At 27.1% G+C, this 15,645-nt stretch overlaps 1 long non-coding RNA gene across 1 annotated transcript; it reads left to right on the top strand.

The window, feature by feature from the left end:
• The first annotated feature begins 2,717 nt into the window (after positions 1-2,717).
• Positions 2,718-13,945, top strand: LOC136088994 (uncharacterized). Its single transcript, XR_010642684.1, has 2 exons — positions 2,718-2,847; positions 13,594-13,945. It is a non-coding gene; the product is annotated as an uncharacterized LOC136088994 (long non-coding RNA).
• Positions 13,946-15,645: the final 1,700 nt, after the last annotated feature.

Below are 15,645 nucleotides of genomic sequence, written 5' to 3'. Positions count from 1 at the left end.
ATTCTTAAACTCTGTATGTTTTATTTCACTGTAAAAATAACCTCAGGCAATATAAGGTTATTTCCAATTCCCGTCACTTAAATTTTGTATTGTAAATTTTATTTGGCATAGTTACTTTTGTAATCTATTTATATAAATATAATAAGATGTCAAATTATCATTAAAAAGTTAGATTTTTTGAACGATTTGTGTATGAAGAAAATAACCGCTGATTAAAACAAAAACTGATTATCTTTAGAAAACAAATAAATAATAAATAAGTGTCGTCGTCACAAAGAATATATAAATATTCAGACTTGGTTACTAATTGTTGATAACGGAAAACCATAACTGATTGCCGGATCTGATATTGATATATATTTTTTATTTTACCTGTAATTTATGCAGATTTAACGCAAATTTGAATAACTAAACAGATTATATTAGCACTGTAGATGTTCCGTTTAGGATGCATGCGCGTTTAGGATGCATACGCGTGTGCGTAAAGTGAGCGGGTGGTTTTGTGAGCAAATTTTTAAAGGGACAAAAATAAAAAGTGAATGATTGAACATGATTAATTTTGTTTGGGCAACATGATCAATATTTAGAATCAAAACATCAATTGAGTGTTTTTCTTTTTTATTGCAAAATATTTTTAGTTAATTTATAAAAATCTGTCGCCGCATTAAGTTTCAGTTAATTTATAAAAAATTTTCACCACACTAAAAAGTTCACCAAAACTTTTTTAATTTAGTACACCAAAAGATTTTATTAAAAAACCTTGTAATTCTAAAGTTTATTAGTAAGTCCGATATTAGGTTCAAATATTTGTAAATGCTTATAAGCTAATATATTTTAAGAGATTATATTAATTTGCAGTTGATTTAAAAGATTTATTCGGAAATTTTGTTCCGTTATAAATTGTTACAAAAAAAAAATTTTAGTCACCGAACATTTTGAAGAAGTTATCTCGCTAAAAAAAAAGAAATATTCTTTATTTCGCAGAAAAAAAGTAAATTAATTTTTTGTCGTTTAAAGTTTTGAATCAAAGTTTTTATTTGTTAAAAACTTATTTTTATTTTGTTATTGCTTTAAGTTACGTAGGTAACTATTGTCATCTGGCTATAATGATTATTTAAGTTACGATTATATAAGGTAAAGACTGCAATTTTTCTAGAAAATTTTGTTGATTAATTTTATATTATTGTAATAATAATATTAATATATTTTAATGACAATTATTAAATTGTAATAATAATATTAATATATTTTAATGACAATTATTTAATGTTTATAATAAATGTAATATTATTGAAAGTACCGCAAAGCAGTTTTTCTGAAACGAATACTACTACTACTACTACTACTACTACTACTACTACTACTACTACTACTACTACTACTACTACTACTACTACTACTACTACTACTACTACTACTACTACTACTACTACTACTGCTACAAGGGCCGGATAGAATACTATATGTGTATTCATTTATTCGCAACACCTCCCCAAGCTCCCAAGAAAATGATTTAAAAAAACTGAGAAACTTAGGATAATGAAAGTTATCTGGTTCCCTGAAAAAAAAAGAAAAGGAAATAAGTCTAAAGGCCTTTTTTTTTCTATGGGTCTTGGGGTGCAGCCCCCGTTATAATACGGCGCTGACTACTATGTTTATAGGAAACATATCTACTCTAGAAATGTAATATATTTATTAATCTATTTAAAAATATTTGTATATAAATGTTTTTTGAAAAAGTCCATTATTTTAAGATATAGAAAGTTTTTTAAAAAAAAAAAGTTTAAAAGAATTATAATAGTTTTTAATAATAATTACAATTATAATACTATTTATGATAATTTTTATTATATTCACGATTTTTTAATTAAATTTATGATGTTTTTATAGTTTAATACATAATTTGGTTACAATAATTAGATTATACAAAAACTTATAATTTAGTCGCCAGTACCAGTTATTTGACAAGCAAGATATTCTTTCAATATTGTTAAAAAATTTTAATCTAAAATGTTTCTATATTCCCAAATCAACAATTACAACATTTTTCAAATCTAAATTGCTAACTCACATATAATTTTAATTCAAAATAAATACTTACGTTCTCAATAATTCAAGATAAATACTACATTTGCAAAATGATAAAAAGTACATAAAGTAAGATAAACTAGGCTTCAAGTTTTAAGCATTTTTTGCATGGTTTTTCTGAAGGTTTGTTTATTGTAATGATTTTTAGAGCAATTTTATAAAATATGGCTTACAATAAAAGTATTGACAGTTATTTGGATAAATATCGTTATTATTGCTTATGTTATTGAAAAAAAAATGTCGAATAAATTTAGTTTTAAAAAGAGAGTACGATTTTGGATAATATAATCATAAAAGATAACTTTGAAATGTTCTATAAAAGTGAGCTTTTTTCACAAACTAAAGATTATAAAAGGACACTTTTTGAAACTGTGATTAATAAATTGTGTTGCTTTTTAACAGACTGAAATTATTTCATAAATATGTAATTATAATTCTATAACGTATTTTATTGATTTACTTAATAATTGGGTTTTTATTGTAATACTTAAGTGCAGCACTTTAATTACAATAAATTACAATATAATTATTAAATAATTATAAATTATTACAAATAATTATTAATAATTATTATTATAGATATATAAATATTATTATAGCAATTACAAATAATTCTTAAACTCTTTTTTTTTTCCAGATTTATATATTATGAAAAATAATTTAAAATATATCGTAATACTTGCCCTGTTACTAATGAAAAAAAATGCAGAGTGTTTAGCGAGTTTGGGAAACGGGTCAATGAAAGGAAGAATTTCATTGGTGAGTGAATTTATATCAAATAAAGATTAATTTATGTAAATTAAATTAAAAAAAAATTTTATAGCCATGAATAAACTGTACCTTAACAAACCTTTTTTTTGACTTCTTTATACTTTTTTAATTTTGTAATACTTTGCGATAAATTGTTTAATTATTGTTTAACTATTGTCTATTGTTAACTCGGCGTATGTTTCTCTGACCAATAATAAGAATTACTAGATGATCACTACTTGAAGAAACATATTTTTTTTTATTTTTTTTACAACTGGAGTCTATAATTTTAAAAATGAAAAACAACGTTTCATGCAACTGTTACAATACATGTATTGTGAGATTGAGATAAGCCGTGTTGCTTTTAAACAGAATGATACTTTTTCTAAAATGCTTTTATTTAAAACCGTTTAACTGTTAGATATTCCAAAATTATGTTTTCAAGTTAAACAAATTTTAAACTTATTTATTACACTATTATAAAAATTATTGTTTATATTGTTGCATGTAATTTACATGCAAAAAATGCGGTATCCCTGTTTTATAATGCAACATTAACTTTTCTTTTATTAAACAAAATATTTTACAAAACGAGAAAGTCGAATAAGGGATATCAAAAAACTATAAAATGGAACTAAAAGATGGTACCATCTTTATAAAAAACTTTAAAGATGGTATATCACACAAGATGATGAATAAATAACACAGATGTATAGCATGTTGACTCACATTTTTTTCTTTATAGTGTTACTTTTAGGGATTTCATGTTTCGTTTTATTTTTTTATGGGAAAAGTTTGAGAAGATCCTAGACTATCCAAAAATAAAATTATCAAAATTTTATATTTGTTTTTCAATACATTTATGTTTTTTTAAGGTCATGTCGCCAATAATAATTACATTTATAATAGATTTACATAAACATGTATAACTTTTGTTAGTGTATTTACCCCGATAACTGAGCCAACTTACTCCGTTATCGAGGTAAGTTGGCCCATAGGTATAAAAGGGTGTATACATAATTTTTTACAAACTTATTTTTTTTTACCTTATTATTTATTTTTGTTTTTTAGACTAAAAGAAAATTGTAAAAGTTGAAAATTTAGGATTGTTGACACTTATGAATTCTATATTATAAAAATTTTAAGTTCAGAAATTTAAAAAAAGTTTAAAAAAAAAAACATTTTTTTTTTCAGTAAACGATGGTTGTTTTTTATTTTAAAACATTTCAAAACATAAAACATTGCAACGCAAATCTAAAATTTCTATTTAATATATAGGAAGTATATGCCGACTTCTTTACCGATTTTTGCACAGATGACTTCAAGCTACAAATCTCTTATGTTTGAGGCGATTGCTTTAAACCCTGGGCAATAGTTGCTCCTTTTATTTAATTTCTTATAATCAGAGTTTTCATAAAGACCAATCATTAAGAAATCACTGTTGGAGTTTTCATAAAGACCAATCATTAAGAAGTCACTGTTAGAGTTTTCATAAAGACCAATCATTAAGAAGTCACTGTTAGAGTTTTCATAAAGACCAATCATTAAGAAATCACTGTTAGAGTTTTCATAAAGACCAATCATTAAGAAATCACTGTTAGAGTTTTCATAAAGACCAATCATTAAGAAGTCACTGTTAGAGTTTTCATAAAGACCAATCATTAAGAAATCACTGTTAGAGTTTTCATAAAGACCAATCATTAAGAAATCACTGTTAGAGTTTTCATAAAGACCAATCATTAAGAAGTCACTGTTAGAGTTTTCATAAAGACCAATCATTAAGAAATCACTGTTAAAAGGATTTCTAAGTTTAACACCATTAAAGATGATGTGGTATATAGAAGACACAATACTAATAAAAATCTTTAGCCACTTATTTTGGTATCGTATTTTCTTTTTTAAAATTACTAATCTCTTTTAAAAATGTGGGCTTTTTTTTCTATATCGTCACTTTGCAAAGTCATTAGAACTATTAAAACCTTTATCCATGTTATCTGCGTAAATATAATGAATCTAAAATACTCAAACCGCAAAAATTTTACAATTTTCTTACAACTTGGGTATGTTTATGCTAAAACCAATGAGTATACTTTGCTAACTATCACAGAAATTGTTACCTGTAAAAAAATGTCTGCAGAAAGCTTGTGTCACCCCATGACCCTAAATGTGAGAGAAATGAGTTACTTAAATTTGAAATTTGTTAATAAATAAAAACTGAGTTAAGAATAGTAAGCGTGTAAAATTCAGTTGTTTATTGTCCACACATTTGAGGTCGGGGGCACAGGTTTTGGTTGTTTTTTGTTTCAAAGCTTTAATCACGGCAAATTTACAAAGCATTCTAATTTGTGAAAACATGCAACATGGTGGTGCTGTAAAACATTTTTTAAATTAATAAATTTGTTATAAATTGTTGGAGTTTGATGCTGACTCATGTTAGATGATGATATAAGCTGGGATGATCAAGCAGGTTCGAATGAAGATGAGAAAGCATGCTGAGATTGTACGTAAAATGTTTGAGCAATTTGTAATTTTGATTGATCAAACTTTGCAAATGTCAAGTTCAAAGAAACTAGTGTTTTGAAATCTAGCGATTATTTGTGTTCCTGTAAATGCGTCACCAGAGCTAAAAAGTTTTGCTTGTAGTTAAATGAAACTTTCTTTTGTTAAGTTGTTGAAATTTGTAGCTGCATGAAATTTTGTAAGTTATTTCCACCAAACTCGTTCAATGTGACAATACGCACATACGTTTAATGGATGAAGTATGTGGGACCAATGAGCCGGTAAACATATCAGCCTGATGTTATTGTCAATGCAATAACGTGCAACATTGCAAGTAACATGTGTAACGTTTCCGTCCAAGACTAAAATGTAAATACCTGTAACTTAAATTTTTTTTTGATTAATTGATTAAACTACTTAAAAAATTAAGTAGACTAAACTAATTATTTGGAATTAATTTGATTGCCGGTATGAATACTTTAGTGAGCCATTGAATAAATTATTTCTCTTCCATCCAACCCAACTTGGATGTTGTAAATACGGTGTTTGATGGTCTCTCTATACACCAGTTTTTGTACAGACGCGATATTGATTTGTAAACTACGAATGGTGGCAGAATGGTACCGGTAGAGTTGGCGCAATTTCCGACTGAGTAATTAATTTTTTCGTTGTTTTGTTACCAACCAATTTTAAAGGGCGTTTAGCACCAATTCTGCAAATTATATGCTGTTTACCTTGATCGCCTGAAAATCTATTTTGTCAAAATTCTGCAAATTGCACGAGGTGTTATTGTTGGTTTTTGCTTCAAGAAATTGTTTTTGAAGTGTATTGAAATAACTTGTCATTTTGTCACCGGTTCAAAAAGAAGCTTTGAGAGACAAAATATTGCTTACTAATCTGACGCTTAATTTATGACTCCATCGTTTTGTGAAACCTTGATACCATTATTATTCTTTTATACCGTTTGGTGAAAACAGATGAATTTGATTTGTAGATACCAAATAACTCCTAACTATTGTGATGACATCTGCGAACGTTTTGCCGAATCCAATCGGCTAAACTAATAAGTACTGAAACAAGAACAAATTCAAACGCTGTACTTAGCACGGTAGTTGTACCTCTACCATGTGATTTGACTTTGTTGTGCACACGTTTGTGAAGCTTGTCTTTAGTATGTTGCATGCCTCTAAAACTTTACTGAGTGATACTTCGCCTTTTTTATTTGTTCTACTGTAAGTTACAATTGCTCTTCAGTATAAGTTGTTTGCGTTTCACAAATGTAAGTAAGAGTCATTTTTGTTTTAAATTTTTTTAGATAGATAGCAAAGACAATTTATTTACGTTTTAACTAATTTATAATTATTAATTAATTTAGCCGCGCTCATCTTAATACGCGAGTTTAAGCAATTAGCATGTTTACTCTTCCCCGAAAAATATTCATCTCGGTTTTTCGCTCATAACTTTTTTCCAGTGCTAGCTAATTTAATTTTGAATAGAATCTTGTTCGTCATAAAACTTTCTACAAAACAGCCTTTTTAGTTTAGTAAAATTTAATTTTAGCTTTGGGAGTTTAGAAGTTGATTTATTTTAGAAAACTTTTTTTTTTACTAGGGTGAGAATTTTAAAGTTTATTAAGGCAAAATTAATTTAAAACAAATTTTACACCATTATAATAGAGCACAAAATTCTTTACAATACGGTGCCTCGCATTTTTAAAGATTTTTTGTTTTAGCTATAAGTAAATGCAAAAGAAACAAAATTGCTAAACCGTTTACTACTTGTTTTCGTTTACACTTACCCCATCGTTTTCCTTAAGAGTTCGAATCTTGAAGCATTTCATAAAATAGAATACTACTAAAAGTAACTAAAATAGAATACTACTAAAACTAACCTAAAATAAAAGCACACAAACACACAATCGAGACAGGGAGAACCACTGGTGAATATTGATGGATACAGTTTACTGGTGAATATTGATGGATACGGATACTGATAGAAAAGCTATTAAAATCATCTTTTATTAACTTTTTCTTAAATGGATTCAATAAATCTAAAACATGGTTGATCTCTACAATCAAGTTATAGACCTTTAAGAATAATGAAAGTCGAGAAAATCCAAAAAAAAAAAAAAAAATAGAATTAAAGAAATTAGGTTTACATTCAGTTGCTTTTGGTAACGTTATCGTATTGGTTTAATGTTAAGTTTGATCGATCAAGATTATTCTAGCGATGACAACGTAAAGCATTACAATGATAATATCTTAAAAGTAAATTTGCTTAACACAAAAAAATAATCTTATGGTTGTAGATTGTTGTAGAAGTGTAAATTGCACGAACTGCATTTATTGTTAAAACAAAAGATTAAAGCATATTAAAAATAAACAAAATAATAGAATTGCCATATAAACGCATTTGCAACGTAGCAACAATTGTTACGTAGTATGCAACCATTTAATAGTTGTTTTTAAAAAATGGTAGCATATGATAGTAGATTTATCTCACTTTTAAGTAGTAGCGTAGACGATGAGTTAAGGAGAAAAGGTAAATATTAAAATTTTGAACCTTTTAGGTAACTAATGATAAAGGAAAGAGAAACTATTTCTTTGTAACTTAAGAAAAATAATAATTGTTGTAAAAATACACAACTATTATTTTAAAAGAAACTCCATCTTTTGTTTAACTAAATTGTTTGATTAAAATAAGTTAATAACTTTATTTTGTTCGAAGCAAAATTAATTTTATAATCGCGTAAACTAGACACGAGCCACAGATTGAAAATTTTTTTTTTTTTTTAAATGTATAAATTTACGACTATTTGTTTCAAAACATAAATTTTAGATCAGCTAAAAGCGAGTTTCGAATTTCGAAAAAGCGTTCATTGAAATCAGCGGTTAATTCAAACAACAACAATTGATTTCATTTTTTATAGAACATGCTCTAATATAACATGCATAGAGTTCGGACTGTTGTAATTGTAATAAAAACAATAACAGTAGCTATTGTTATTTTACAAACTTTTTTAGAAACAATAACAAAACTGTGTATTGTAATTCTCTAAAACAATAACAATAAATATTGTATTGCAAATCATCTTTATAAATAAATAATAATACCTGACAAAAAAAGGTAGTGTAATGACCCACTACAATAGCAATAAATATTGTATTAAAATTCATCTTTATAATACAATAATAATTTATTGTTATTGTTATGAAAAAAATTGTTGTAATGTCAAAATAAATATATTTTATTAATAGTCTAGTTTCCGAGTCATATGACCTTGAAAGAGGGAACAACTAATATATTGATTACAACTAATATATAAATATTGATTTTATTTCTATTCTATTTACTGAATATCACTTGTCCTAGTTGCAAACTTTAAATAGCTCTATAAAAGTGAGTTTGATCGGACCTGTTGCTCTTTAACTGATGGGGATAAACATGTATACATGATCAATTACAACCATTTCTTCTACTAAGTTATTTGCTTTCACACTAGGCACCTATCCAACTGTTTCGATAGTTACTCAAATATAACTCTAATATAACTTTGACTTTTGTTTCTCTGAATGAGTGTATGCGTTCCCAAAAAGTAACTAGACTTTTAAGTCTAGTTGCGAAGTTATAAATAAATTTTGTTACATAAATCGAGAACAAAGCTTATTTGGTATTCTAAACTGCCTGATTTTTCAAAAATTACCTCCCTACAAAATTTAACAGTACAGTTTGATAGGTGATGAGTAATCTGAAAATATAGAAAAAATTGTTGCAAAATAAAAGTAGTTCGCATATGTAAATGGTTGCTAAAAACGGGTGCTACAAGTGCCCGTTTTTAGTAACCATTTATGAGTTAAATATTTATTAAGTATACGGAATAATTTAAATATTAATTAAGTATACGTAATATACATACTTCTTTGGCTTTTCTGGCTTTACTTGACTTCTCAAAACAAATAAAATTTATGTAAATGACTGCTAAAAACAAGCGCGGCGCTTGTTTTAAGCAGTCATTTACATAAACTATACAAAAATTTTTGTATTTACAAAAATATATATACAAAATTTTTTATTTATATACAAAAATTTATGACATTTACAAAAATTCAGAGGCGCTTGAAGCGCCTCTGAATTTTTTAGTGCGCAAATAATAATAAATCCGTGAAAAAAGAATCTTAATACTTTAAAATACAATAGCTATTGGACTTTGAAATAGTAATACAATACACTACAATAGCTATTGTAATTGTTTTTCATGAACACAATGCAATAGTAATTGTGATTGTTTTTTTATCCCAGCAAAATAATACAATAGTTATTGTGATTGTTTTACATCACAGCAATACAATACAATAAATAATGTTTTAATTACATCTCTGGTATTACAATACAACATTATTGTACTGTAATGTGTTATTGTATTTAATTTTTACAATTATAGTTACAACAGTCAAAACCATAGAGTATGCAAGTATTCTTTAAAACAAAAAAAATTTCATAAACTTTTTTATAAAAAACTTTTCATTACATTGTTATGAAAAGTTCCTTACTAAGATTTCTTTTTGCTTCCCCAATTTTTAATTTAAAAAATGTCGCCTTTTTCATTTGTATTGTATATTTCAATTGTAGTATTAGATCAATACTTTAGATTTTCAATGAGTGAGATTTTTTAAACCTTAAAATAAGCTAATTAAAGTTGGTTTATATCTATTCATATAAAATAGTAGAATAAATCCAGTGACGGATCCAGGGGGAGGAATGGGGGTATGCACCCCCTCCCCACCAGAACCTAAAAGTTCTAAAATATCTTAGAAATTGAGGATCTTTTTTTTTCTTTTTAGGAGATGCAAATGTGGTACAAAGTACAAAAATATTTCAACATCCCCCTCCTCCCACCAAAAATTCCTGGATCAGTCACTGAAATAATCATAAAAGCCTAGATATTTTTATAACAAATAACTTTTTGACATGTCACTCGTTTTTAATTTTTAATATAAGTTAGAAACACGAAGATTAAAAAAGGTGGCAAGTTAAAACTCTTCATCTCAAAAATCCAAAGATTTAAACTTTACTTATTAAAGTACATCGATATTGTAAAGTATTTATTCAGAAACTTTAAGTTCAGTAAATGCAATTTTTAAACAATTATTTAAAGATACTTTTAAATAATTAATGACTTGGTTTTGTTTTAAATAAAATAAATTTCCTACAAGTTTTGCGAAATCTTTGGTGCTCGAAACATATAAAACTTTTACACTTTTCACATCAAGTGTATGATTTACGGTCTTTTGGTCTTCCAGATTTTGATTCTGAAGGGACTGGAGTATAAAATAACACTTTATTGTAATATACCGCAAATACTTACTTGGAGATGCATTTGAAAAGTTTTATATAAAAATAGATCCTCTTGTAAGGTTTTAAAAGATCAAAAGCTTAAGTCTTTAGATAAGTTATTCTATTCTTAAAAATAGGGGAGCGCTGGATTAAAGCATTTATATTAGTGAATTGATTTCGTAAAAAGTTTCGTAAAAGATAACAATTATGACTTGTTTCCGAGAAACATTATAAGTATGATCAATCTTATTAGGCACTCCCTTTGTATGATTGTATGATTGTAACAACATACCCCATTTGTTTGATTGTATCCACATATCACCTTTGTTTGATTGTATCCACACACTCTTTTGTTTGATTGTATTAAGACAGCCCTTTGTTTGATTGTATCAAAACGTCCCTTTGTTTGATTGTATACGCACACCTTTTTGTTTGATTTTATCCACACACTACCTTCGTAAAAAAATTTTCTGGTAAATTGACATTTTTTTTGGTCTGGTTAAAAGCGCATAGTGGAAAGTACTGACACTATTTTCTCTTTTCTTTGCTTTGCTTTGGAGACATATATGATAGCAAAATAAGTTCCTTGTAAAAAGCAAACATCGATATGTTCTTGTGGCAGCTTTTTGTTTCTAAAAAACGGTAGGTATTTCTGTTTTCAGTGTTTTTCAGTGTTCCAACTGTTGTAACAATTTTTTGATTGCAATATTTTGGCCGTTGCCGATGTTTTTGAAACTAGTGTTGGCTATGGTTCCCATTCTCCTCTTTTTTCCGTAGGAGAACGCTGTGAAAACTTCAATTTTAATTAGTTTGGCGCCGCGCTCTCCTACTCAAAAAAGAGGAGAAAGAGAACCCTAGTGTTGGCTTATTAATTGCTGACAAGACAATAAATTTAAGACGCATATCAAAAAAGGATTTTGTTTTCGGAGTCTTGAAATAAGTTAGAGCATCAAGGTTCATGTCTCCAATAACGTATAAAGTTTTATTTTCTTTATTTATTTTTTCAATCGTATTTTTGATAAAAGTTTAAAATGGTTTGATTTTACCACTTGGTGGACGATAAACGCATCCAATTAAAATATTTGGAAATTTTTTATTTATAATTTCAATGAAAAGGCTTTCTTAATTATCGTTTGAGAAGCATAGTATGTTTTTTACGTTAAAATCGTGCTTTTTTGAGACTTAAACCCCTAACCCTTCGCTTTTTTTTTCTTTTGTTTGACTAATAAGTTTATAAAATGGCAAATTAAAAGTAAAATTTAATTCAAGAGAATTTTCAAAATCATGCCAAGTCTCTGAAAGATCTATGACGTCGAACGTGTAATTTATAATATTTAAAAAACCTTTTTGTTTCTCAAAATTTTGCTGCATGCTTTTAATGTTTATATGCAAAGCTGAAAAAGAACAATGTTTATTATTTTAAAATCAAAAGGATCAATATATGGTGTTCAAAGTTCATTTGGGTTTCTTGAAAAATATTTATATTTTCTTCAGACAGGTTATTTAAAAAGTTACCCTCAAAAGATTTTAAATTTTCAAAATGCGTAGCCGTTTTTATCAAATAATTAAAAAGATCAAAAAATATATCTATAGATAAAAACAATGAATTAAATCAAAACTTGAATGGACTTGCAAAACCTGATAATTCACTTTTTCAAAAAATCTGACTTGCGCACACCAGTGGATAGCTCTTGTAATTTTGCATCAGGAAAATAATTCAGGACATGCAGAATCCAATATTTCTATCACAAATTAATATGCATACAATAGTGTTTCAATTACAACTGCATAACAAACAGATTTTCTGAAAACAGTTTTTGCCAATTATCTCGAAATGACAAAAAAGTGAATTATCAGGTTTTGCAAGTCCACTCCTTATTTACTTTGTGGATGTTTTCTTAAAATTCATGAACAATTAGTTTATTTGTTGTACACGACTTTAGCGTAATGACCGTTTTGTCGATGAAGCTTGGCCTGCTCAAAAAGTTCTTTTCGTATTTTTCGAGTCGTAAAACTATAATCTTCATTTATAAAGATATTGCTCCCTTTTAATTTCATTACTTTTTCTAAGATTACTTTTTTATCTTCATAATCACGAAGCTTTAGAACAATTGTTCGAGCTCGTTCTACTTTACCGAGTCCCACTCAATGGGCTGGTTCAATTTTAATATCTTTCTCTATTCCAAGTTGTACGTTAAAACGTTTCTTTATTTTTTCTTTTGTTATATCCTAATCTTTTTCTTCGTTTGTTACAACTACCCCATCGATTCGTAAGTTATTTTGTCTATTTCTATCTTCATTATCTACGCTCTTTAGTATTAGTTCGGTATTGTCCGATGATATTTTTCCCTGCATTTTTCTGAAATTTGTTGAATCTTTACAAACCTTATTTATTTTTTCTCCTACTGCTTTAACTTTGTCTTCGTATACGCCACTAACAAAATTCAATCCTGATTTTATCTCGTCTAGTTCGCGACTAACATCTTTAGAAACTTGTTTGAAAATTATCAAACTTTTGATTCATGCTTGAAATAGCTTGATTCATGCTTGAAATAGCTTCACGAAAAAAAGATAAAATCGTTTCTTTTTGTAGATTCAGCATTTCCCTCATCATAACAATGAAAACAAATTCGTCCGATTTAGCCATTAGATAAATAATATTTCGTAAAAATAATATCCACAAAACTTTTGTTTATTTTTTATCACTCAAAAGAAAAACGCGTCACTACGATGCACAATTTTTTTATTTTGAAAGTCCAAAAAAGAAAAACTTAAATGTATGTAGCATATATGTTTATGATTGTACGGTAACTAATTAGTGTAAGAGTTAACAGTATTAAATTTTTTAAATATTTTTTATCTCTTTTGAAACATTTTATACCAATTATATTATATGCATCTATATATTTTGAATATTTTTAGAAAGAATGGATTCGTGTAAACTGTCAGCCAGATATATGCAGTTGTTTACCGTGTGGTGATTTCGACGATAGCGCCGTTAAAAAAACAACTAATCAAGTTTCCGTTGACAAAAAAAAAATTATAGTTAAAAACATTAATGATAAGCTGAGATATTTTTTCAGCGAGCTAGGAAATATTTTCCAAGATAAAATCCAGAATAACAAAAAAGAAAAAGTTGACGACTTACTTAGATACTTATATAAAATTTACTCCAGCTTACAGCAAAACAATCGAAGTAAATTTTTTGTCGAGCTAAAAGAAGGGTGGACAATCAACAGAAGAAATCAAGTTAATGAACATAAAACACCCAAAAGTTTACAATTAAAAAATAAATGATGAAAAGCAGGTGTGACCACGTAAAGTCAGAAAAAAAAATTAAATGGAGTGATAAGCCCTCATTAAATTTTATAATTTATTAACATGAAACATGGTACCTTCACGTGTATTCATATTAAAGTTAAGATTTTAGCCAAGAGAATGATTACGTTTTTTTTAGGAAAGATTTGGTTTCAAGCTTAACTCTAAACTAACCCAAAATTTTTAAAAATTTAAATCTAACAAAACGGAATGAAATTTAAAAATTTTAATTTAATTCCGTAAGTATATTCATCTTTTATTTATTTAAATACACTGTAACTTTAATGATAGAGAATGTGAAATCCTAAATGTATCTAAAATTTGATAAGGTAAAAATTTTGAAGGCAACTCGAGTGAACAATATATCCTGAAGGCGCCCAATAAAAAAGCGTTTTGTTTTCAAGGTTTTTCTTATTATTGAAAACAAATATTTTTTGATGAAAGAAGCTTTTTTATATATTTTATGAAAAGATGTGGAATACTGAGATAATTACACAACCTTTGTACTCATTTTAAATAAAAAAGTTATATAATATATATTTATTTTATGAAATAATATGTTTATTAAAGTAAATCGGTTTCTGGTGTCAACAAGGGGGAAATAAGCTATTTTTATAAAATTTTCAAAATATACCAAAATGCTTGTTTAAAATTTTTAAAACTATTTGTTTTAATATCAGGGATTTTCTTTGTCTGGATATTTCCGGAATTCCGGATATTTTTTTTAACTTTTAGTGTTTCCGGATACCTAAAAAGTTTTCTATACAAGCTTAGGTGTATTTTTTTGTTATATATGCTTTTTGTTATATATGCTTTTTTACTTATCACTCATACAACAATATAAAAAAAGTTGGGAAAAAAAAATTGAAACAACTCACCTAAAAGCAAAATTAAGAAAAACAATAAGGGAAAATATATACCGGATTTTTTTCAGATGATTTACCTAAACATTTTTTCCGGATTTTTAAAGTATGACCTGGATGATCTATGCAATTTACACCTTGTAAAAAGTAAAAAAAAAAACATAGTCATTTTCATCAAATTAAAATTATTAAGTTTTTTTGTGAATGTCTTTATCGATAGCTAAAACAGTCTTTGACAGTTTGAAAAGTGATTAACATAATACTTGTGAACAAACTTCCCAAGAATCAATGACTTTATCTAAAAATGATCTCGTTCTAATTTTTCAGCTGAATATACAAATAGCAATACAAATAAAAACTGACTTTTACATTTGCAAGATTGCAACAGTTTATTTGTACCTTGATGGTGATGTGACAATAATTTCGGATGACAATTGTATTGACTTTAAGGTTGAGATCAAAGAAATGTAAGCAGTGTGAAAGTTGGGAAAGCAAAAGGGTACTGTTAAGTATATTAATTAGTAGGTTCAGTAATCTTGTATACTAATTATATTAATAAGAGTATATTAATTAGTAGATTCCATTAATCTCATCCAGGTAAAGCAGGTGCGAAGAAAGTTGTAAGTATGAAAAGAATGTTTTATTGACCAAAATGTTTAGAAGACTTTCGGAGCACATTTAAAAGAGACTATGGAGATAAATATTTTGGCGAGAAAACAAACTCTGATCCTTATCTAAAATTTGAAATCAATTTTTGAAAGCTTTTTTCTCAACCAATTTTGCTCAAATTTTG

Source organism: Hydra vulgaris, chromosome 12, assembly GCF_038396675.1.
Source record: "Hydra vulgaris chromosome 12, alternate assembly HydraT2T_AEP".
NCBI lineage: Eukaryota > Metazoa > Cnidaria > Hydrozoa > Anthoathecata > Hydridae > Hydra > Hydra vulgaris.
This window is presented reverse-complemented; position numbering and strand designations above follow the sequence as displayed.